Source organism: Amblyomma americanum, chromosome 3, assembly GCF_052857255.1.
Source record: "Amblyomma americanum isolate KBUSLIRL-KWMA chromosome 3, ASM5285725v1, whole genome shotgun sequence".
Lineage (NCBI taxonomy): Eukaryota > Metazoa > Arthropoda > Arachnida > Ixodida > Ixodidae > Amblyomma > Amblyomma americanum.
The window spans coordinates 49,001,972-49,027,679 of NC_135499.1; the positions used below are offsets into that span (position 1 = coordinate 49,001,972).

General features: G+C 47.3%; 4 non-coding genes across 4 annotated transcripts; all 4 read left to right on the forward strand.

Annotated features, from left to right (window-relative positions):
* The first annotated feature begins 1,775 nt into the window (after positions 1 to 1,775).
* On the forward strand, positions 1,776 to 1,852 carry TRNAA-CGC (transfer RNA alanine (anticodon CGC)). The gene has a single exon. It is a non-coding gene; the product is annotated as a tRNA-Ala (tRNA).
* A 9,740-nt stretch (positions 1,853 to 11,592) lies between these two features.
* TRNAA-CGC (transfer RNA alanine (anticodon CGC)) lies at positions 11,593 to 11,669 on the forward strand. Its single transcript has one exon. It is a non-coding gene; the product is annotated as a tRNA-Ala (tRNA).
* A 390-nt stretch (positions 11,670 to 12,059) lies between these two features.
* TRNAA-CGC (transfer RNA alanine (anticodon CGC)) lies at positions 12,060 to 12,136 on the forward strand. Its single transcript has one exon. It is a non-coding gene; the product is annotated as a tRNA-Ala (tRNA).
* A 9,236-nt stretch (positions 12,137 to 21,372) lies between these two features.
* TRNAA-CGC (transfer RNA alanine (anticodon CGC)) lies at positions 21,373 to 21,446 on the forward strand. The gene has a single exon. It is a non-coding gene; the product is annotated as a tRNA-Ala (tRNA).
* Positions 21,447 to 25,708: the final 4,262 nt, after the last annotated feature.

Sequence of the window (25,708 nt, forward strand, 5' to 3'; positions counted from 1 at the left end):
TTTATAAGTAATTTTCTTTAAAAAATTTAATTGATTGGCACTAGATATAAAAAAAGAAGCATTCCCCTATGCACCTTGATTTCGGTGACTGTTGGTTTCCTTAATATGTTTGTCAAACGAGCCCCTCACTTCATTTGGCTTGTCTGCTAATAGCTTAAAGGGGGTCTCGGTTCTGGCAGTCTTGATGCCATAGGTAGCATAAGAGGGCTCTCGCACACTTTCCGCCCTCGCCGTTAGATGACGTTCTACGTCACACTTGCGGTATTACAGGACGTGCTACGTCCACCGCTATGGACGAGGGTGGCGCTGGTGAACACTCTCAAGGTTCGCTTACACGCAAAACATAAATACCCACGAAAGCAGCAGATTAGACAGCCGTCGCAGTAGCTCAGTTGGTAAGCGCACCGGACGCCATACTCGGAGGTCGTGGGTTCGGATCCCACCGGTGGTATGGTTGTTTTTTCTGCTGCTTTATAAGTAATTTTCTTTAAAAAACTAATTGATTGGCACTAGATATAAAAAAGAAGCATTAATCTATGCACCTTGATTTCGGTCACTGTTGGCTTCCTTAATATGTTTGTCAAACGAGCCCCTCACCTCATTTGCCTTGTCTGCTAATAGCTTAAAGAGGGTCTCGGTTCTGGCAGTCTTGATGCCATAGGTCGAATGAGAGGGCTCTCGCACCGTTTCCGCCCTCGCCGTTAGATGATGTTCTACGCCACACTTGCGGTATTACAGGACGTGCTACATCCACCGCTATGGACGAGGGTGCCGCTGGTGAACACTCTCAAGGTTCGCTTGCACGCAAAAAATAAATACCCAAGAAAGAAGCAAATTAGACAGCCGTCGCCGTAGCTCAGTTGGTAAAGCACCGGACGCGATATTCGGAGGTCGTGGGTTCGGACCCACCGGCAGCAAGGTTGTTTTTTCTGCAGCTTTATAAGTAATTTTCTTTAAAAAACTAATTGATTGGCACTAGATATAAAAAAGAAGCATTCCCCTATGCACCTTGATTTCGGTGACTATTGGCTTCCTTAATATGTTTGTCAAACGAGCCCCTCACATCATTTGCCTTGTCTGCTAATAGATTAACGAGGGTCTCGGTTCTGGCAGTCTTGATGCCATAGCTAGCATAAGAGGGCTCTCGCACCGTTTCCGCCCTCGCCGTTAGATGATGTTCTACGTCACACTTGCGGTATTACAGGACGTGCTACATCCACCGTTATGGACGAGGGTGCCGCTGGTGAACACTCTCAAGGTTCGCTTACACGCAAAACATAAATATCCACGAAAGCAGCAGATTAGACAGCCGTCGCCGTAGCTTAGATGGTAAGCGCACCGGACGCGCTATTCGGAGGTCGTGGGTTCGGATCCCACCGGTGGCGTGGTTGTTTTTTCTGCTGCTTTATATGTATTTGCTTTAAAAAACTAATTGATTGGCACTAGATATAAACAAAAGAAGCATTCTCTTATGCACCTTGATTTCGGTGACTGTTGGCTTCCTTAATATGTTTGTCAAACGAGCCCCTCACTTCATTTGCCTTGTCTGCTAATAGCTTAACGGGGCTCTTGGTTCTGGCAGTCTTGATGCCATAGGTAGCATAAGAGGTCTCTCGCAGTTTCCTCCCTCGCCATTAGATGACGTTCTACGTCACACTTGCGGTATTACAGGACGTGCTACGTCCACCGCTATGGACGAGGGTGGCACTGGTGAACACTCTCAAGGTTCGCTTACACGCAAAACATAAATAATCACGAAAGCAGCAGATTAGATAGCCGTCGCCTTAGCTCAGTTGGTAAGAGCACCGGACGCGCTATTCGGAGGTCGTGGGTTCGGATCCCACCGGTGGCATGGTTGTTTTTTCAGCAGCTTTATATGTATTTTCTTTAAAAAACTAATTGATTGGCACTAGATATAAAAAAAGAAGCATTCTCTTATGCACCTTGATTTCGGTGACTGTTGGTTTCCTTAATATGTTTGTCAAACGATCCCCTCACTTCATTTGCCTTGTCTGCTAATAGCTTAAAGGGGGTCTCGGTTCTGGCAGTCTTGATGCCATAGTTAGTATAAGAGGGCTCGCACACAGTTTCCGCCCTCGCCGATAGATGACGTTCTACTTCACACTTGCGGTATTGTAGGACGTGCTACGTTCACCGCTAAGCACGATGGTGGCGCTGGTGAACACTCTCAAGGTTCGCTTACACGCAAAACATAAATAAATACCCACAAAAGCAGCAGACTAGACAGCCGTCACCATAGCTCAGTTGGTAAGAGCACCGCACGCGATATCCGGAGGTCGTGGGTTCGATCCCACCGGCGCCATGGTTGTCTTTTCTGCTGCTTTATAAGTAATTTTCTTTAAAAAATTTAATTGATTGGCACTAGATATAAAAAAAGAAGCATTCCCCTATGCACCTTGATTTCGGTGACTGTTGGTTTCCTTAATATGTTTGTCAAACGAGCCCCTCACTTCATTTGGCTTGTCTGCTAATAGCTTAAAGGGGGTCTCGGTTCTGGCAGTCTTGATGCCATAGGTAGCATAAGAGGGCTCTCGCACACTTTCCGCCCTCGCCGTTAGATGACGTTCTACGTCGCACTTGCGGTATTACAGGACGTGCTACGTCCACCGCTATGGACGAGGGTGGCGCTGGTGAACACTCTCAAGGTTCGCTTACACGCAAAACATAAATATCCACGAAAGCAGCAGATTAGACAGCCGTCGCCGTAGCTCAGTTGGTAAGAGTACCGGACGAGATATTCGAAGGTCGTGGGTAGGATCCCACCTTCGGAATGGTTGTTTTTTCTGCTGCTTTATAAGCAATTTTCAAAAAAACTAATTGATTGGCATTATATATAAAAAAAAGAAGCATTCCCCTATGCACCTTGATTTCGGTGAATGTTGGTTTCCTTAATATGTTTGTCAAACGAGCCCCTCACTTCATTTGCCTTGTCTGCTAATAGCTTAAAGAGGGTCTCGGTTCTGGCAGTCTTGATGCCATAGGTCGAATGAGAGGGCTCTCGCGCCGTTTCCGCCCTCGCCGTTAGATGACGTTCTACGTCACACTTGCGGTATTACAGGACGTGCTACGTCCACCGCTATGGACGAGGGTGGCGCTGGTGAACACTCTCAAGGTTCGCTTACACGCAAAACATAAATACCCACGATAGCAGCAGATTAGACAGCCGTCGCCGTAGCTCAGTTGGTAAGAGCACCAGACGCGATATTCGGAGGTCGTGGGTTCGGATCCCACCGAAGGCCAGGTTGTTTTTTCTGCAGCATTATAAGTAATTTTCTTTAAAAAACTAATTGATTGGCACCAGATATAAAAAAGAAGCATTCCCCTATGCACCTTGATTTCGGTGACTATTGGCTTCCTTAATATGTTTGTCAAACGAGCCCCTCACATCCTTTGCCTTGTCTGCTAATGGATTAACGAGGGTCTCGGTTCTGGCAGTCTTGATGCCATAGCTAGCATAAGAGGGTTCTCGCACAGTTTCCGCCCTCGCCGATAGATGACGTTCTACTTCACAATTGCGGTATTGTAGGACGTGCTACGTCCACCGCTAAGCACGAGGGTGGCGCTGGTGAACACTCTCAAGGTTCGCTTACACGCAAAACATAAATAAATACCCACAAAAGCAGCAGACTAGACAGCCGTCACCGTAGCTCAGTTGGTAAGAGCACCGGACGCGATATCCGGAGGTCGTGGGTTCGATCCCACCGGTGCCATGGTTGTCTTTTCTGCTGCTTTATAAGTAATTTTCTTTAAAAAATTTAATTGATTGGCACTAGATATAAAAAAAGAAGCATTCCCCTATGCACCTTGATTTCGGTGACTGTTGGTTTCCTTAATATGTTTGTCAAACGAGCCCCTCACTTCATTTGGCTTGTCTGCTAATAGCTTAAAGGGGGTCTCGGTTCTGGCAGTCTTGATGCCATAGGTAGCATAAGAGGGCTCTCGCACACTTTCCGCCCTCGCCGTTAGATGACGTTCTACGTCACACTTGCGGTATTACAGGACGTGCTACGTCCACCGCTATGGACGAGGGTGGCGCTGGTGAACACTCTCAAGGTTCGCTTACACGCAAAACATAAATACCCACGAAAGCAGCAGATTAGACAGCCGTCGCAGTAGCTCAGTTGGTAAGCGCACCGGACGCCATACTCGGAGGTCGTGGGTTCGGATCCCACCGGTGGTATGGTTGTTTTTTCTGCTGCTTTATAAGTAATTTTCTTTAAAAAACTAATTGATTGGCACTAGATATAAAAAAGAAGCATTAATCTATGCACCTTGATTTCGGTCACTGTTGGCTTCCTTAATATGTTGGTCAAACGAGCCCCTCACCTCATTTGCCTTGTCTGCTAATAGCTTAAAGAGGGTCTCGGTTCTGGCAGTCTTGATGCCATAGGTCGAATGAGAGGGCTCTCGCACCGTTTCCGCCCTCGCCGTTAGATGATGTTCTACGCCACACTTGCGGTATTACAGGACGTGCTACATCCACCGCTATGGACGAGGGTGCCGCTGGTGAACACTCTCAAGGTTCGCTTGCACGCAAAACATAAATACCCAAGAAAGAAGCAAATTAGACAGCCGTCGCCGTAGCTCAGTTGGTAAAGCACCGGACGCGATATTCGGAGGTCGTGGGTTCGGACCCACCGGCAGCATGGTTGTTTTTTCTGCAGCTTTATAAGTAATTTTCTTTAAAAAACTAATTGATTGGCACTAGATATAAAAAAGAAGCATTCCCCTATGCACCTTGATTTCGGTGACTATTGGCTTCCTTAATATGTTTGTCAAACGAGCCCCTCACATCATTTGCCTTGTCTGCTAATAGATTAACGAGGGTCTCGGTTCTGGCAGTCTTGATGCCATAGCTAGCATAAGAGGGCTCTCGCACCGTTTCCGCCCTCGCCGTTAGATGATGTTCTACGTCACACTTGCGGTATTACAGGACGTGCTACATCCACCGTTATGGACGAGGGTGCTGCTGGTGAACACTCTCAAGGTTCGCTTACACGCAAAACATAAATATCCACGAAAGCAGCAGATTAGACAGCCGTCGCCGTAGCTTAGATGGTAAGCGCACCGGACGCGCTATTCGGAGGTCGTGGGTTCGGATCCCACCGGTGGCATGGTTGTTTTTTCTGCTGCTTTATATGTATTTGCTTTAAAAACTAATTGATTGGCACTAGATATAAACAAAAGAAGCATTCTCTTATGCACCTTGATTTCGGTGACTGTTGGCTTCCTTAATATGTTTGTCAAACGAGCCCCTCACTTCATTTGCCTTGTCTGCTAATAGCTTAACGGGGCTCTTGGTTCTGGCAGTCTTGATGCCATAGGTAGCATAAGAGGTCTCTCGCAGTTTCCTCCCTCGCCATTAGATGACGTTCTACGTCACACTTGCGGTATTACAGGACGTGCTACGTCCACCGCTATGGACGATGGTGGCGCTGGTGAACACTCTCAAGGTTCGCTTACACGCAAAACATAAATACCCACGAAAGCAGCAGATTAGACAGCCGTCGCTGTAGCTCAGATGGTAAGCGCACCGGACGCCATATTCGGAGGTTGTGGGTTCGGATCCCACTGGCGGCATGGTTGTTTTTCCTGCTTCATCATAAATAATTTTCTTTAAAAAAATAATTGATTGGCATTAGATATAAAAAAGAAGCATTCCTCTATGCACCTTGATTTCGGTGACTGTTGGCTTCCTTAATATGTTTGTCAAACGAGCCCCTCACCTCATTTTGCCTTGTCTGCTAATAGCTTAACGGGGGTCTCGGTTCTGGCAGTCTTGATGCCATAGGAAGCATAAGAGGGCTCTCGCACAGTTTCCGCTCTCGCCGTTAGACGTCACACTTGCGGTATTACAGGACGTGCTACGTCCACCGCTATGGACGAGGGTGGCACTGGTGAACACTCTCAAGGTTCGCTTACACGCAAAACATAAATAATCACGAAAGCAGCAGATTAGATAGCCGTCGCCTTAGCTCAGTTGGTAAGAGCACCGGACGCGCTATTCGGAGGTCGTGGGTTCGGATCCCACCGGTGGAATGGTTGTTTTTTCAGCAGCTTTATATGTATTTTCTTTAAAAAACTAATTGATTGGCACTACATATAAAAAAAGAAGCATTCTCTTATGCACCTTGATTTCGGTGACTGTTGGTTTCCTTAATATGTTTGTCAAACGATCCCCTCACTTCATTTGCCTTGTCTGCTAATAGCCTAAAGGGGGTCTCGGTTCTGGCAGTCTTGATGCCATAGGTAGTATAAGAGGGCTCGCACACAGTTTCCGCCCTCGCCGATAGATGACGTTCTACTTCACACTTGCGGTATTGTAGGACGTGCTACGTTCACCGCTAAGCACGATGGTGGCGCTGGTGAACACTCTCAAGGTTCGCTTACACGCAAAACATAAATAAATACCCACAAAAGCAGCAGACTAGACAGCCGTCACCATAGCTCAGTTGGTAAGAGCACCGCACGCGATATCCGGAGGTCGTGGGTTCGATCCCACCGGCGCCATGGTTGTCTTTTCTGCTGCTTTATAAGTAATTTTCTTTAAAAAATTTAATTGATTGGCACTAGATATAAAAAAAGAAGCATTCCCCTATGCACCTTGATTTCTGTGACTGTTGGTTTCCTTAATATGTTTGTCAAACGAGCCCCTCACTTCATTTGGCTTGTCTGCTAATAGCTTAAAGGGGGTCTCGGTTCTGGCAGTCTTGATGCCATAGGTAGCATAAGAGGGCTCTCGCACAGTTTCCGCCCTCGCCGTTAGATGACGTTCCACGTCACACTTGCGGTATTACAGGACGTGCTACGTCCACCGCTATGGACGAGGGTGGCGCTGGTGAACACTCTCAAGGTTCGCTTACACGCAAAACATAAATACCAACGAAAGCAGCAGATTAGACAGCCGTCGCCGTAGCTCAGTTGGTAAGCGCACCGGACGCCATACTCGGAGGTCGTGGGTTCGGATCCCACCGGTGGTATGGTTGTTTTTTCTGCTGCTTTGTAAGTAATTTTCTTTAAAAAACAAATTGATTGGCACTATATATAAAAAAGAAGCATTAATCTATGCACCTTGATTTCGGTGACTGTTGGCTTCCTTAATATGTTTGTCAAACGAGCCCCTCACCTCATTTGCCTTGTCTGCTAATAGCTTAACGGGGATCTCGGTTCTGGCAGTCTTGATGCCATAGCTAGCATAAGAGGGCTCTCGCACAGTTTCCGTCCTCGCCGTTAGATGACGTTCTACGTCACACTTGCGGTATTACAGGACGTGCTACGTCCACCGCTATGGACGAGGGTGGCGCTGGTGAACACTCTCAAGGTTCGCTTACACGCAAAACATAAATATCCACGAAAGCAGCAGATTAGACAGCCGTCGCCGTAGCTCAGTTGGTAAGAGCACCGGACGAGATATTCGAAGGTCGTGGGTAGGATCCCACCTTCGGAATGGTTGTTTTTTCTGCTGCTTTATAAGCAATTTTCAAAAAAACTAATTGATTGGCATTAGATATAAAAAAAAGAAGCATTCCCCTATGCACCTTGATTTCGGTGAATGTTGGTTTCCTTAATATGTTTGTCAAACGAGCCCCTCACTTCATTTGCCTTGTCTGCTAATAGCTTAAAGAGGGTCTCGGTTCTGGCAGTCTTGATGCCATAGGTCGAATGAGAGGGCTCTCGCACCGTTTCCGCCCTCGCCTTTAGATGATGTTCTATGTCACACTTGCGGTATTACAGGACGTGCTACGTCCACCGCTATGGACGAGGGTGCCGCTGGTGAACACTCTCAAGGTTCGCTTACACGCAAAACATAAATACCCACGATAGCAGCAGATTAGACAGCCGTCGCCGTAGCTCAGTTGGTAAGAGCACCAGACGCGATATTCGGAGGTCGTGGGTTCGGATCCCACCGGCGGCAAGGTTGTTTTTTCTGCAGCATGATAAGTAATTTTCTTTAAAAAACTAATTGATTGGCACTAGATATAAAAAAGAAGCATTCCCCTATGCACCTTGATTTCGGTGACTATTGGCTTCCTTAATATGTTTGTCAAACGAGCCCCTCACATCATTTGCCTTGTCTGCTAATAGATTAACGAGGGTCTCGGTTCTGGCAGTCTTGATGCCATAGGTAGTATAAGAAGGCTCGCACACAGTTTCCGCCCTCGCCTTTAGATGACGTTCTACGTCACACTTGCGGTATTACAGGACGTGCTACGTCCACCGCTATGGACGAGGGTGCCGCTGGTGAACACTCTCAAGGTTCGCTTACACGCAAAACATAAATACCCACGATAGCAGCAGATTAGACAGCCGTCGCCGTAGCTCAGTTGGTAAGAGCACCAGACGCGATATTCGGAGGTCGTGGGTTCGGATCCCACCGGCGGCAAGGTTGTTTTTTCTGCAGCATGATAAGTAATTTTCTTTAAAAAACTAATTGATTGGCACTAGATATAAAAAAGAAGCATTCCCCTATGCACCTTGATTTCGGTGACGATTGGCTTCCTTAATATGTTTGTCAAACGAGCCCCTCACATCATTTGCCTTGTCTGCTAATAGATTAACGAGGGTCTCGGTTCTGGCAGTCTTGATGCCATAGCTAGCATAAGAAGGCTCGCACACAGTTTCCGCCCTCGCCTTTAGATGACGTTCTACGTCACACTTGCGGTATTACAGGACGTGCTACGTCCACCGCTAAGCACGAGGGTGGCGCTGGTGAACACTCTCAAGGTTCGCTTACACGCAAGACATAAATAAATACCCACAAAAGCAGCAGACTAGACAGCCGTCACCGTAGCTCAGTTGGTAAGAGCACCGGACGCGATATCCGGAGGTCGTGGGTTCGATCCCACCGGCGCCATGGTTGTCTTTTCTGCTGCTTTATAAGTAATTTTCTTTAAAAAATTTAATTGATTGGCACTAGCTATAAAAAAAAGAAGCATTCCTCTATGCATCTTGATTTCGGTGACTGTTGGCCTTAATACGTTTGTCAAACGAGCCCTTCACTTCATTTGCCTTGTCTGCTAATAGCTTAACGGGGGTCTCGGTTCTCGCAGTCATGATGCCATAGGTAGCATAAGAGGGCTCTCGCACAGATTCCGCCCTCGCCGTTAGATGACGTTCTACGTCACACTTGCGGTAATACAGGACGTGCTACGTACACCGCTATGGACGAGGGTGGCGCTGGAGAACACTCTCAAGGTTCGCTTGCACGCAAAACATAAATACCAAAGAAAGCAGCAAATTAGACAGCCGTCGCATTAGCTCAGTTGGTAATGCACCGGACGCGATATTCGGAGGTCGTGGCTTCGGATCCCACCTTCGGCATGGTTGTTTTTTCTGATGCTTTATAAGTAATTTTTTTTAAAAAACTAATTGATTGGCACTAGCTATAAAAAAAAGAAGCATTCCTCTATGCACCTTGATTTCGGTGACTGTTGGCTTCCTTAATATGTTTGTCAAACGATCCCCTCACTTCATTTGCCTTCTCTGCTAATAGCTTAACGGGTGTCTCGGTTCTCGCAGTCTTGATGCCATAGGTCCAATAAGAGGGCTCTGGCACAGTTTACGCCCTCGCCGTTAGATGACGTTCTACGTCACACTTGCGGTATTACAGGACGTGCTACATCCACCGCTATGGACGAGGGTGCCGCTGGTGAACACTCTCAAGGTTCGCTTGCACGCAAAACATAAATACCCAAAAAAGCAGCAAATTAGACAGCCGTTGCCATAGCTCAATTGGTAAACCACCAGACGCGATATTCGGAGGTCGTGGGTTCAGATCCCACCTTTGGCATGGTTTTTTTTCTGCTGCTTTATAAGTAATTTTCTTTAAAAAACTAATTGATTGGCACTAGATATAAAAAAAAGAAGCATTCCCCTGTGCACTTTGATTTCGGTGACTGTTGGTTTCCTTAATATGTTTGTCAAACGAGCCCCTCACTTCATTTGCCTTGTCTGCTAATAGCTTAAAGGGGGTCTCGGTTCTGGCAGTCTTGATGCCATAGGTAGCATAAGAGGGCTCTCGCACAGTTTCCGCCCTCGCCGTTAGATGACGTTCTACGTCACACTTGCGGTATTACAGGACGTGCTACGTCCACCGCTATGGACGAGGGTGGCGCTGGTGAACACTCTCAAGGTTCGCTTACACGCAAAACATAAATACCCACGAAAGCAGCAGATTAGACAGCCGTCGCCGTAGCTCAGTTGGTAAGAGCACCGGACGAGATATTCGGAGGTCGTGGGTGGGATCCCACCTTCGGAATGGTGTCTTTTTCTGCTGATTTATAAGTAATTTTCTTTAAAAAACTAATTGATGGGCACTAGATATAAAAAGAAGCATTCCCCTATGCACCTTGATTTTGGTGAGTGTTGGCTTCCTTAATATGTTTGTCAAACGATCCCCTCACTTCATTTGCCTTGTCTGCTAATAGATTAACGGGGGTCTCGGTTCTGGCAGTCTTGATGCCATAGGAAGCAAAAGAGGGCTCTCCCACAGTTTCCGCCCTCGCCGTTAGACGTCACACTTGCGGTATTACAGGACGTGCTACGTCCACCGCTATGGACGAGGGTGGCACTGGTGAACACTCTCAAGGTTCGCTTACACGCAAAACATAAATAATCACGAAAGCAGCAGATTAGATAGCCGTCGCCATAGCTCAGTTGGTAAGAGCACCGGACGCGCTATTCGGAGGTCGTGGGTTCGGATCCAACCGGTGGCATGGTTGTTTTTTCTGCTGCTTTATATGTATTTTTTTAAAAACTAATTGATTGGCACTAGATATAAAAAAAAGAAGCATTCTCTTATGCACCTTGATTTCGGTGACTGTTGGTTTCCTTAATATGTTTGTCAAACGATCCCCTCACTTCATTTGCCTTGTCTGCTAATAGCTTAAAGGGGGTCTCGGTTCTGGCAGTCTTGATGCCATAGGTAGCATAAGAGGGCTCTCGCACAGTTTCCGCCCTCGCCGTTAGATGACGTTCTACGTCGCACTTGCGGTATTACAGGACGTGCTACGTCCACCGCTATGGACGAGGGGGGCGCTGGTGAACACTCTCAAGGTTCGCTTACACGCAAAACATAAATACCCACGAAAGCAGCAGATTAGACAGCCGTCGCCGTAGCTCAGATGGTAAGCGCACCGGACGGCATATTCGGAGGTCGTGGGTTCGGATCCCACCGGCGGCATGGTTGTTTTTCTGCAAGATTTATAAGTAATTTTCTTTAAAAACTAATTGATTGGCACTAGATATAAAAAGAAGCATTCCCCTATGCACCTTGATTTTGGTGACTGTTGGCTTCCTTAATATGTTTGTCAAACGATCGCCTCACTTCATTTGCCTTGTCTGCTAATAGCTTAGAGAGGGTCTCGGTTCTGGCTGTCTTGATGCCATAGGTAGCATAAGAGGGCTCTCGCACAGTTTCCGCCCTCGCCGTTAGATGACGTTCTACGTCACACTTGCGGTATTACAGGACGTGCTACGTCCACCGCTATGGACGAGGGTGGCGCTGGTGAACACTCTCAAGGTTCGCTTACACGCAAAACATAAATAATCACGAAAGCAGCAGATTAGATAGCCGTCGCCATAGCTCAGTTGGTAAGAGCACCGGACGCGCTATTCGGAGGTCGTGGGTTCGGATCCCACCGGTGGCATGGTTTTTTTTCTGCAGCTTTATATGTATTTTCTTTAAAAAACTAATTGATTGGCACTAGATATAAAAAAAGAATCATTTTCTTATGCACCTTGATTTTGGTGACTGTTGGCTTCCTTAATATGTTTGTCAAACGATCCCCTCACCTCATTTGCCTTGTCTGCTAATAGCTTAACGGGGGTCTCGGTTCTGGCAGTCTTGATGCCATAGGTAGCATAAGAGGGCTCTCGCACAGTTTCCGCCCTCGCCGTTAGATGACGTTCTACGTCGCACTTGCGGTATTACAGGACGTGCTACGTCCACCGCTATGGACGAGGGGGGCGCTGGTGAACACTCTCAAGGTTCGCTTACACGCAAAACATAAATACCCACGAAAGCAGCAGATTAGATAGCCGTCGCCATAGCTCAGTTGGTAAGAGCACCGGACGCGCTATTCGGAGGTCGTGGGTTCGAATCCCACCGGTGGCATGGTTTTTTTTCTGCAGCTTTATATGTATTTTCTTAAAAAAACTAATTGATTGGCACTAGATATAAAAAAAAGAAGCATTCTCTTATGCACCTTGATTTTGGTGACTGTTGGCTTCCTTAATATGTTTGTCAAACGATCCCCTCACCTCATTTGCCTTGTCTGCTAATAGCTTAACGGGTGTCTCGGTTCTGGCAGTCTTGATGCCATAGGTAGCATAAGAGGGCTCTCGCACAGTTTCCGCTCGCGCCGTTAGACGTCACACTTGCGGTATTACAGGACGTGCTACGTCCACCGCTATGGACGAGGGTGGCACTGGTGAACACTCTCAAGGTTCGCTTACACGCAAAACATAAATAATCACGAAAGCAGCAGATTAGATAGCCGTCGCCATAGCTCAGTTGGTAAGAGAACCGGACGAGATATTCGGAGGTCGTGGGTGGGATCCCACCTTCGGAATGGTTGTTTATTCTGCTGATTTATAAGTAATTTTCTTTAAAAACTAATTGATTGGCACTAGATATAACAAGAAGCATTCCCCTATGCACCTTGATTTTGTTGACTGTTGGCTTCCTTAATATGTTTGTCAAACGATCCCCTCACTTCATTTGAATTGTCTGCTAATAGCTTAACGGGGGTCTCGGTTCTGGCAGTCTTGATGCCATAGGTCGAATGAGAGGGCTGTCGCACCGTTTCCGCCCTCGCCGTTAGATGACGTTCTAGGTCACACTTGCGGTATTACAGGACGTGCTACATCCACCGCTATGGACGAGGGTGCCGCTGGTGAACACTCTCAAGGTTCGCTTGCACGCAAAACATAAATACCCAAGAAAGCAGCAGATTAGACAGCCGTGGCCGTAGCTAGGTTTGAAAGAGCACCGGACGCAATATTCGGAGGTCGTGGTTTCGGATCCCACCTTCAGCATGGTTGTTTCTTCTGCTGCTTTATAAGCAATTTTCAAAAAAACTAATTGCTTGGCACTGGATATAAAAAACAAGAAGCATTCCCCTAAGCACCTTGTTTTTGGTGACTGTTGGCTTCCTTAATATGTTTGTCAAACGAGCCCCTCACTTCATTTGCCTTGTCTGCTAATACTTTAACGGGGCTCTCGGTTCTGGCAGTCTTGATGCCATAGGTAGCATAAGAGGGCTCTCGCACAGTTGCCGCCCTCGCCGTTAGATGACGTTCTACGTCACACTTGCGGTATTACAGGATGTGCGAAGTCCACCGCTATGGACGAGGGGGCGCGGGTGAACACTCTCAAGGTTCGCTTACACGCAAAACATAAATACCCACGAAAGCAGCAGATTAGACAGCCGTCACCGTAGCTCAGTTGGTAAGAGCACCGGACGCGATATTCGGAGGTCGTGGGTTCGATCCCACCGGCGCCATTGTTGTCTTTTCTGCTGCAAGTAATTTTTTTTAAACTAATTGATTGGCACTAGCTATAAAAAAAGAAGCATTCCTCTATGCACCTTGATTTCGGTGACTGTTGGTTTTCTTAATATGTTTGTCAAACGATCCCCTCACTTCATTTTCCTTGTCTGCTAATAGCTTAAAAGGGGTCTCGGTTCTGGCAGTCTTGATGCCATAGGTAGCATAAGAGGGCTCTCGCACAGTTTCCGCCCTCGCCGTTAGATGACGTTCTACGTCACACTTGCGGTATTACAGGACGTGCTACGTCCACCGCTATGGACGAGGGTGGCGCTGGTGAACACTCTCAAGGTTCGCTTACACGCAAAACATAAATACCCACAAAAGCAGCAGATTAGAGAGCCGTAGCCGTAGCTCAGATGGTAAGTGCACCGGACGCCATATTCGGAGGTCGTGGGTTCGGATCCCACCGGCGGCATGATTGTTTTTTCTGCAAGATTTATAAGTAATTTTCTTTAAAAACTAATTGATTGGCACTAGATATAAAAAGAAGCATTCCCCTATGCACCTTGATTTTGGTGACTGTAGGTTTCCTTAATATGTTTGTCAAACGAGCCCCTCACTTCATTTGCCTTGCCTGCTAATAGCTTAAAGAGGGTCTCGGTTCTGGCAGTCTTGATGCCATAGGTCGAATGAGAGGGCTCTCGCACCGTTTCCGCCCTCGCCGTTAGATGATGTTCTACGTCACACTTGCGGTATTACAGGACGTGCTACATCCACCGCTATGGACGAGGGTGCCGCTGGTGAACACTCTCAAGGTTCGCTTGCACGCAAAACATAAATACCCAAGAAAGCAGCAAATTAGACAGCCGTCACCGTAGCTCAGTTGGTAAAGCACCGGACGCGATATTCAGAGGTCGTGGGTTCGGACCCACCGGCGGCATGGTTGTTTTTTCTGCAGCTTTATAAGTAATTTTCTTTAAAAAACTAATTGATAGGCACTAGATATAAAAAAGAAGCATTCCCCTATGCACCTTGTTTTCGGTGACTATTGGCTTCCTTAATATGTTTGTCAAACGAGCCCCTCACATCATTTGCCTTGTCTGCTAATAGATTAACGAGGGTCTCGGTTCTGGCAGTCTTGATGCCATAGGTAGTATAAGAGGGCTCGCACACAGTTTCCGCCCTCGCCTTTAGATGACGTTCTACGTCACACTTGCGGTATTACAGAACGTGCTACGTCCACCGCTATGGACGAGGGTGGCGCTGGTGAACACTCTCAAGGTTCGCTTACACGCAAAACATAAATACCCACGATAGCAGCAGATTAGACAGCCGTCGCCGTAGCTCAGTTGGTAAGAGCACCAGACGCGATATTCGGAGGTCGTGGGTTCGCATCCCACCGGCGGAAAGGTTGTTTTTTCTGCAGCATTATAAGTAATTTTCTTTAAAAAACTAATTGATTGGCACTAGATATAAAAAAGAAGCATTCCCCTATGCACCTTGATTTCGGTGACTATTGGCTTCCTTAATATGTTTGTCAAACGAGCCCCTCACATCATTCGCCTTGTCTGCTAATAGATTAACGAGGGTCTCGGTTCTGGCAGTCTTGATGCCATAGCTAGCATAAGAGGGCTCTCGCACAGTTTCCGCCCTCGCCGATAGATGACGTTCTACTTCACACTTGCGGTATTGTAGGACGTGCTACGTCCACCGCTAAGCACGAGGGTGGCGCTGGTGAACACTCTCAAGGTTCGCTTACACGCAAAACATAAATAAATACCCACAAAAGCAGCAGACTAGACAGCCGTCACCGTAGCTCAGTTGGTAAGAGCACCGGACGCGATATCCGGAGGTCGTGGGTTCGATCCCACCGGCGCCATGGTTGTCTTTTCTGCTGCTTTATAAGTAATTTTCTTTAAAAATTTAATTGATTGGCACTAGATATAAAAAAAGAAGCATTCCCCTATGCACCTTGATTTCGGTGACTGTTGGTTTCCTTAATATGTTTGTCAAACGAGCCCCTCACTTCATTTGGCTTGTCTGCTAATAGCTTAAAGGGGGTCTCGGTTCTGGCAGTCTTGATGCCATAGGTAGCATAAGAGGGTTCTCGTACAGTTTCCGTCCTCGCCGTTAGATGACGTTCTACGTCACACTTGCGGTATTACAGGACGTGCTACGTCCACCGCTATGGACGAGGGTGGCGCTGGTGAACACTCTCAAGGATCGCTTACACGCAAAACATAAATACCCACGAAAGCAGCAGATTAGACAGCCGTCGCCGTAGCTCAGTTGGTAAGCGCACCGGACGCCATACTCGGAGGTCGTGGGTTCGGATCCCACCGGTGGTATGGTTGTTTTTTCTGCTGCTTTATAAGTAATTTTCTTTAAAAAACTAATTGATTGGCACTAGATATAAAAAAGAAGCATTAATCTATGCACCTTGATTTCGGTGACTGTTGGCTTCCTTAATATGTTTGTCAAACGAGCCCCTCACCTCATTTGCCTTGTCTGCTAATAGCTTAACGGGGATCTCGGTTCTGGCAGTCTTGATGCCTTAGGTAGCATAAGAGGGCTCTCGCACAGTTTCCGTCCTCGCCGTTAGATGACGTTCTACGTCACACTTGCGGTATTACAGGACGTGCTACGTCCACCGCTATGGACGAGGGTGGCGCTGGTGAACACTCTCAAGGTTCGCTTACACGCAAAACATAAATATCCACGAAAGCAGCAGATTAGACAGCCGTCGCCGTAGCTCAGTTGGTAAGAGCACCGGACGCGATATCCGGAGGTCGTGGGTTCGATCCCACCGGCGCCATGGTTGTCTTTTCTGCTGCTTTATAAGTAATTTTCTTTAAAAAATTTAATTGATTGGCACTAGATATAAAAAAAGAAGCATTCCCCTATGCACCTTGATTTCGGTGACTGTTGGTTTCCTTAATATGTTTGTCAAACGAGCCCCTCACTTCATTTGGCTTGTCTGCTAATAGCTTAAAGGGGGTCTCGGTTCTGGCAGTCTTGATGCCATAGGTAGCATAAGAGGGCTCTCGTACAGTTTCCGTCCTCGCCGTTAGATGACGTTCTACGTCACACTTGCGGTATTACAGGACATGCTACGTCCACCGCTATGGACGAGGGTGGCGCTGGTGAACACTCTCAAGGATCGCTTACACGCAAAACATAAATACCCACGAAAGCAGCAGATTAGACAGCCGTCGCCGTAGCTCAGTTGGTAAGCGCACCGGACGCCATACTCGGAGGTCGTGGGTTCGGATCCCACCGGTGGTATGGTTGTTTTTTCTGCTGCTTTATAAGTAATTTTCTTTAAAAAACTAATTGATTGGCACTAGATATAAAAAAGAAGCATTAATCTATGCACCTTGATTTCGGTGACTGTTGGCTTCCTTAATATGTTTGTCAAACGAGCCCCTCACCTCATTTGCCTTGTCTGCTAATAGCTTAACGGGGATCTCGGTTCTGGCAGTCTTGATGCCATAGGTAGCATAAGAGGGCTCTCGCACAGTTTCCGTCCTCGCCGTTAGATGACGTTCTACGTCACACTTGCGGTATTACTGGACGTGCTACGTCCACCGCTACGGACGAGGGTGGCGCTGGTGAACACTCTCAAGGTTCGCTTACACGCAAAACATAAATATCCACGAAAGCAGCAGATTAGACAGCCGTCGCCGTAGCTCAGTTGGTAAAGCACCGGACGCGATATTCGGAGGTCGTGGGTTCGGACCCACCGGCGGCATTGTTGTTTTTTCTGCAGCTTTAAAGTAATTTTCTTTAAAAAACTAATTGATAGGCACTAGATATAAAAAAGAAGCATTCCCCTATGCACCTTGATTTCGGTGACTATTGGCTTCCTTAATATGTTTGTCAAACGAGCCCCTCACATCATTTGCCTTGTCTGCTAATACATTAACGAGGGTCTCGGTTCTGGCAGTCTTGATGCCATAGCTAGCATAAGAGGGCTCTCGCACAGTTTCCGCCCTCGCCGATAGATGACGTTCTACTTCACACTTGCGGTATTGTAGGACGTGCTACGTCCACCGCTAAGCACGAGGGTGGCGCTGGTGAACACTCTCAAGGTTCGCTTACACGCAAAACATAAATAAATACCCACAAAAGCAGCAGACTGGACATCCGTCACCGTAGCTCAGTTGGTAAGAGCACCGGACGCGATATCCGGAGGTCGTGGGTTCGATCCCACCGGCGCCATGGTTGTCTTTTCTGCTGCTTTATAAGTAATTTTCTTTAACAAATTTAATTGATTGGCACTAGCTATAAAAAAAGAAGCATTCCTCTATGCATCTTGATTTCGGTGACTGTTGGCCTTAATATGTTTGTCAAACGAGCCCTTCACTTCATTTGCCTTGTCTGCTAATAGCTTAACGGGGGTCTCGGTTCTCGCAGTCATGATGCCATAGGTAGCATAAGAGGGCTCTCGCACAGTTTCCGCCCTCGCCGTTAGATGACGTTCTACGTAACACTTGCGGTAATACAGGACGTGCTACGTCCACCGCTATGGACGAGGGTGGCGCTGGAGAACTCTCAAGGTTCGCTTGCACGCAAAACATAAATACCAAAGAAAGCAGCAAATTTGACAGCCGTCGCATTAGCTCAGTTGGTAAAGCACCGGACGCGATATTCGGAGGTCGTGGGTTCGGATCCCACCTTTGGCATGGTTTTTTTTCTGCTGCTTTACAAGTAATTTTCTTTAAAAAACTAATTGATTGGCACTAGATATAAACAAAAGAAGCATTCCCCTGTGCACTTTGATTTCGGTGACTGTTGGTTTCCTTAATATGTTTGTCAAACGAGCCCCTCACTTCATTTGCCTTGTCTGCTAATAGCTTAAAGGGGGTCTCGGTTCTGGCAGTCTTGATGCCATAGGTAGCATAAGAGGGCTCTCGCACAGTTTCCGCCCTCGCCGTTAGATGACGTTCTACGTCACACTTGCGGTATTACAGGACGTGCTACGTCCACCGCTATGGACGAGGGTGGCGCGGGTGAACACTCTCAAGGTTCGCTTACACGCAAAACATAAATACCCACGAAAGCAGCAGATTAGACAGCCGTCACCGTAGCTCAGTTGGTAAGAGCACCGGACGAGATATTCGGAGGTCGTGGGTTCGGATCTCACCTTCGGCATGGTTGTTTCTTCTGCTGCTTTATAAGCAATTTTCAAAAAAACTAATTGATTGGCATTATATATAAAAAAGAAGCATTCCCCTATGCACCTTGATTTCGGTGACTGTTGGGTTCCTTAATATGTTTGTCAAACGAGCCCCTCACTTCATTTGCCTTGTCTGCTAATAGCTTAAAGAGGGTCTCGGTTCTGGCAGTCCTGATGCCATAGGTAGCATAAGAGGGCTCTCGCACAGTTTCCGCCCTCGCCGTTAGATGACGTTCTACGTCACACTTGCGGTATTACAGGACGTCCTATGTCCACCGCTATGGACGAGGGTGGCGCTGGTGAACACTCTCAAGGTTCTCTTACACGCAAAACATAATTACCCACGAAAGCAGCAGATTAGACAGCCGTCGCCGTAGCTCAGATGGTAAGCGCACCGGACGCCATATTCGGTCGTCGTGGGTTCGGATCCCACCGGCGGCATGGTTGTTTTTCCTGCTGCTTTATAAATAATTTTCTTTAAAAAACTAATTGATTGGCACTAGATATAAAAAAGAAGCATTCCTCTATGCACCTTGATTTCAGTGACTGTTGGCTTCCTTAATATGTTTGTCAAACGAGCCCCTCACCTCATTTGCCTTGTCTGCTAATAGCTTAACGGGGGTCTCGGTTCTGGCAGTCTTGATGCCATAGGTAGCATAAGAGGGCTCTCGCACAGATTCCGCCTTCGCCGTTAGACGTCACACTTGCGGTATTACAGGACGTGCTACGTCCACCACTATGGACGAGGGTGGCACTGGTGAACACTCTCAAGGTTCGCTTGCACGCTAAACATAAATAATCACGAAAGCAGCAGATTAGATTGCCGTCGCCATAGCTCAGTTGGTAAGAGCACCGGATGCAATATTCGGAGGTCGTGGCTTCGGATCCCACCTTCGGCATGGTTGTTTCTTCTGCTGCTTTATATGTATTTTCTTGAAAAAACTAATTGATTGGCACCAGATATAAAAAAGAAGCATTCCCTTATGCACCTTGATTTCGGTGACTGTTGGCTTCCTTAATATGTTTGTCAAACGAGCCCCTCACCTCATTTGCCTTGTCTGCTAATAGCTTAACGGGGGTCTCGGTTCTGGCAGTGTTGATGCCATAGGTAGCATAAGAGAGCTCTCGCACAGTTTCCGTCCTCGCCGTTAGATGATGTTCTATGTCACACTTGCGGTATTACAGGACGTGCTACGTCCACCGCTATGGACGAGGGTGGCACTTGTGAACACTCTCAATGTTCGCTTGCACGCAAAACATAAATATCCACGAATGCAGCAGATTAGACAGCCGTGGCCGTAGCTAAGTTGGTAAGAGCACCGGACGCAATATTCGGAAGTCGTTGGTTCGGATCCCACCTTCTGCATGGTTGTTTCTTCTGCTGCTTTATAAGCAATTTTCAAAAAAATAATTGCTTGGCACTGGATATAAAAAACAAGAAGCATTCCCCTATGCACCTTGTTTTCGGTGACTGTTGGCTTCCTTAATATGTTTGTCAAACGAGCCCCTCACTTCATTTGCCTTGTCTGCTAATAGCTTAACGGGGCTCTCGGTTCTGGCAGTTTTGATGCCATAGGTAGCAAAAGAGTTCTCTCGCACAGTTTCCTCCCTCGCCATTAGATGACGTTCTACGTCACACTTGCGGTATTACAGGACGTGCTACGCCCACTGCTATGGACGAGGGTGGCGCTGGTGAACACTCTCAAGGTTCGCTTACAAAACATAAATACCCACGAAAGCAGCAGATTAGACAGCCGTCGCCGTAGCTCAGTTGGTAAGAGCACCGGACGAGATATTCGGAGGTCGTGGGTGGGATCCCACCTTCGGAATGGTTGTTTTTTCTGCTGATTTATAAGTAATTTTCTTTAAAAACTAATTGATTGGCACTAGATATAAAAAGAAGCATTCCCCTATGCACCTTGATTTTGGTGACTGTTGGCTTCCTTAATATGTTTGTCAAACGATCCCCTCCCTGCATTTGCCTTGTCTGCTAATAGCTTAACGGGGGTCTTGGTTCTGGCAGTCTTGATGCCATAGGTAGCATAAGAGGGCTCTCGCACAGTTTCCGCCCTCGCCATTAGATGACGTTCTACGTCACACTTGCGGTATTACAGGATGTGCGACGTCCACCGCTATGGACGAGGGTGGCGCGGGTGAACACTGTCAAGGTTCGCTTACACGCAAAACATAAATACCCACGAAAGCAGCAGATTAGACAGCCGTCATCGTAGCTCAGTTGGTAAGAGCACCGGACGCGATATTCGGAGGTCGTGGGTTCGATCCCTCCGGCGTCATTGTTGTCTTTTCTGCTGCTTTAAAAATAATTTTTTTTAAACTAATTGATTGGCACTAGCTATAAAAAAAGAAGCATTCCTCTATGCACCTTGATTTCGGTGACTGTTGGTTTCCTTAATATGTTTGTCAAACGATCCCCTCACTTCATTTGCCTTGTCTGCTAATAGCTTAAAGGGGGTCTCGGTTCGGTTCTGGCAGTCTTGATGCCATAGGTAGCATAAGAGGGCTCTCGCACAGTTTCCGCCCTCGCCGTTAGACGTCACACTTGCGGTATTACAGGACGTGCTACGTCCACCGCTATGGACGAGGGTGGCACTGGTGAACACTCTCAAGGTTCGCTTACACGCTAAACATAAATAATCACGAAAGCAGCAGATTAGATAGCCGTCGCCATAGCTCAGTTGGTAAGAGCACCGGACGCGCTATTCGGAGGTCGTGGGTTCGGGTCCCACTGGTGGCATGGTTGTTTTTTCTGCTGCTTTATATGTATTTTCTTTAAAAAACTAATTGATTGGCACTAGATATAAAAAAAGAAGCATTCCCTTATGCACCTCGATTTCGGTGACTGTTGGCTTCCTTAATATGTTTGTCAAACGAGCCCCTCACCTCATTTGCCTTGTCTGCTAATAGCTTAACGGGGGTCTCGGTTCTGGCAGTGTTGATGCCATAGGTAGCATAAGAGGGCTCTCGCACAGTTTCCGTCCTCGCCGTTAGATGATGTTCTATGTCACGCTTGTGGTATTACAGGACGTGCTACCTCCACCGCTATGGACGAGGGTGGCGCTGGTGAACACTCTCAAGGTTCGCTTACACGCAAAACATAAATACCCACGAAAGCAGCAGATTTGACAGCCGTCGCCGTAGCTCAGATGGTAAGCGCACCGGACGCGATATTCGGAGGTCGTGGGTTCGGATCCCACCTTCGGCATGGTTTTTTTCTGCTGCTTTATAAGTTTTTTTCAAAAAAACGAATTGATTGGCACTAGATAGAATAAACAAGAAGCATTCCCCTATGCACCTTGTTTTCGGTGACTGTTGGCTTCCTTAATATGTTCGTCAAACGAGCCCCTCCCTTCATTTGCCTTGTCTGCTAATAGCTTAACGGGGCTCTCGGTTCTGGCAGTCTTGATGCCATAGGTAGCATAAGAGGGCTCTCGCACAGTTTCCTCCCTCGCCGTTAGATGACGTTCTACGTCACTCTTGCGGTATTACAGGACGTGCTACGTCCACCGCTATGGACGAGGTTGGCGCTGGTGAACACTCTCAAGGTTCGCTTACACGCAAAACATAAATACCCACGAAAGCAGCAGATTAGACAGCCGTCGCCGTAGCTCAGATGGTAAGCGCACCGGACGCCATATTCGGAGGTCGTGGGTTCGGATCCCACCGGCGGCATGGTTGTTTTTTCTGCTGCTTTAGAAGTAATTTTCTTTAAAAAAACTAATTGCTTGGCACTGGATATAAAAACAAGAAGCATTCCCCTATGCACCTTGTTTTCGGTGACTGTTGGATTCCTTAATATGTTTGTCAAACGAGCCCCTCACTTCATTTGCCTTGTCTGCTAATAGCTTAACGGGGGTCTCGGTTCTGGCAGTCTTGATGCCATAGGTCGAATGAGAGGGCTCTCCACCGTTTCCGCCCTCGCCGTTAGATGACGTTCTACGTCACACTTGCGGTATTACAGGACGTGCTACATCCACCGCTATGAACGAGGGTGGCGCTGGTGAACACTCTCAAGGTTCGCTTACACGCAAAACATAAATACCCACGAAAGCAGCAAACTAGACAGCCGTCGCCGTAGCTCAGTTGGTAAAGCACCGGACGCGATATTCGGAGGTCGTGGGTTCGGATCCCACCTTCGGCATGGTTTTTTTCTGCTGCTTTATAAGTAATTTTCTTTAAAAAACTAATTGATTGGCACTAGATATAAAAAAAGAAGCATTCCCCTATGCACCTTGATTTCGGTGATTGTTGGTTTCCTTATTATGTTTGTCAAACGAGCCCCTCACTTCATTTGCCTTGTCTGCTAATAGCTTAGAGAGGGTCTCGGTTCTGGCAGTCTTGATGCCATAGGTAGCATAAGAGGCCTCTCGCACAGTTTCTTCCCTCGCCATTAGATGACGTTCTACGTCACACTTGCGGTATTACAGGACGTGCTACGTCCACCGCTATGGACGAGGGTGGCGCTGGTGAACACTCTCAAGGTTCGCTTACACGCAAAACATAAATACCCACGAAAGCAGCAGATTAGACAGCCGTCGCCGTAGCTCAGATGGTAAGTGCACCGGATGCCATATTCGGAGGTCGTGGGTTCGGATCGCACAGGCGGCATGGTTGTTTTTCCTGCTGTTTTATAAATAATTTTCTTTAAAAAACTAATTGATTGGCACTAGATATAAAAAAGAAGCATTCCTCTATGCACCTTGATTTCACTGACTGTTGGCTTCCTTAATATGTTTGTCAAACGATCCCCTCACTTCATTTGCCTTGTCTGCTAATAGCTTAACGGGGCTCTCGGTTCCGGCAGTCTTGATGCCATAGGTAGCATAAGAGTCCTCTCGCACAGTTTCCTCCCTCGCCATTAGATGACGTTCTACTTCACACTTGCGGTATTACAGGACGTGCTACGTCCACCGCTATGGACGAGGGTGGCGCTGGTGAACACTCTCAAGGTTCGCTTACACGCAAAACATAAATACCCACGAAAGCAGCAGATTAGACAGCCGTCGCCGTAGCTCAGATGGTAAGCGCACCGGACGCCATATTCGGAGGTCGTGGGTTCGGATCCCACCGGCGGCATGGTTGTTTTTTCTGCTGCTTTAGAAGTAATTTTCTTTAAAAAACTAATTGCTTGGCACTGGATATAAAAACAAGAAGCATTCCCCTATGCACCTTGTTTTCGGTGACTGTTGGCTTCCTTAATATGTTTGTCAAACGAGCCCCTCACTTCATTTGCCTTGTCTGCTAATAGCTTAACAGGGGTCTCGGTTCTGGCAGTCTTGATGCCATAGGTAGCATAAGAGGTCTCTCGCACAGTTTCCTCCCTCGCCATTAGATGACGTTCTACATCACACTTGCGGTATTACAGGACGTGCTACGTCCACCGCTATGGACGAGGGTGGCGCTGGTGAACACTATCAAGGTTCGCTTACACGCAAAACATAAATACCCACGAAAGCAGCAGATTAGACAGCCGTCGCCGTAGCTCAGATGGTAAGCGCACCGGGCGCCATATTCGGAGGTCGTGGGTTCGGATCCCACCGGCGGCATGGTTGTTTTTTCTGCTGCTTTAGAAGTAATTTTCTTTAAAAAACTAATTGCTTGGCACTGGATATAAAAACAAAAAGCATTCCCCTATGCACCTTGTTTTCGGTGACTGTTGGCTTCCTTAATATGTTTGTCAAACGAGCCCCTCACTTCATTTGCCTTGTCTGCTAATAGCTTAATGGGGCTCTCGGTTCTGGCAGTCTTGATGCCATAGGTAGCATAAGAGGTCTCTCGCACAGTTTCCTCTCTCGCCATTAGATGACGTTCTACGTCACACTTGCGGTATTACAGGACGTGCTACGTCCACCGCTATGGACGAGGGTGGCGCTGGTGAACACTCTCAAGGTTCGCTTACACGCAAAACATAAATACCCACGAAAGCAGCAGATTAGACAGCCGTCGCCGTAGCTCAGTTGGTAAGAGCACCGGACGAGATATTCGGAGGTCGTGGGTGAGATCCCACCTTCGGAATGGTTGTTTTTTCTGCAAGATTTATAAGTAATTTTCTTTAAAAACTAATTGCTTGGCACTGGATATAAAAACAAGAAGCATTCCCCTATGCACCTTGATTTTGGTGACTGTTGGCTTCCTTAATATGTTTGTCAAACGATCCCCTCACTTCATTTGCCTTGTCTGCTAATAGCTTAACGGGGGTCTCGGTTCTGGCAGTCTTGATGCCATAGGTCGAATGAGAGGGCTCTCCACCGTTTCCGCCCTCGCCGTTAGATGACGTTCTACGTCGCATTTGCGGTATTACAGGACGTGCTACATCCACCGCTATGAACGAGGGTGCCGCTGGTGAACACTCTCAAGGTTCGCTTACACGCAAAACATAAATAAATACCCACAAAAGCAGCAGATTAGACAGCCGTCACCGTAGCTCAGTAGGTAAGAGCACCGGGCGCGATATCCGGAGGTCGTGGGTTCGGATCCCACCTTCGGCATGGTTTTTTTCTGCTACTTTATAAGTAATTTTCTTTAAAAAACTAATTGATTGGCACTAGATATAAAAAAAGAAGCATTGCCCTATGCACCTTGATTTCGGTGACTGTTGGCTTCCTTAATATGTTTGTCAAACGATCCCCTCACTTCATTTGCCTTGTCTGCTAATAGCTTAACGGGGGTCTCGGTTCTGGCAGTCTTGATGCCATACGTAGCATAAGAGGTCTCCCGCACAGTTTCCTCCCTCGCGATTAGATGACGTTCTACGTCACACTTGCGGTATTACAGGACGTGCTACGTCCACCGCTATGGACGAAGGTGGCGCTGGTGAACACTCTCAAGGTTCGCTTACACGCAAAACATAAATAAATACCCACAAAAGCAGCAGATTAGACAGCCGTCACCGTAGCTCAGTAGGTAAGAGCACCGGGCGCGATATCCGGAGGTCGTGGGTTCGGATCCCACCGGCGGCATGGTTGTTTTTTCTGATGCTTTATAAGTAATTTTTAAAGA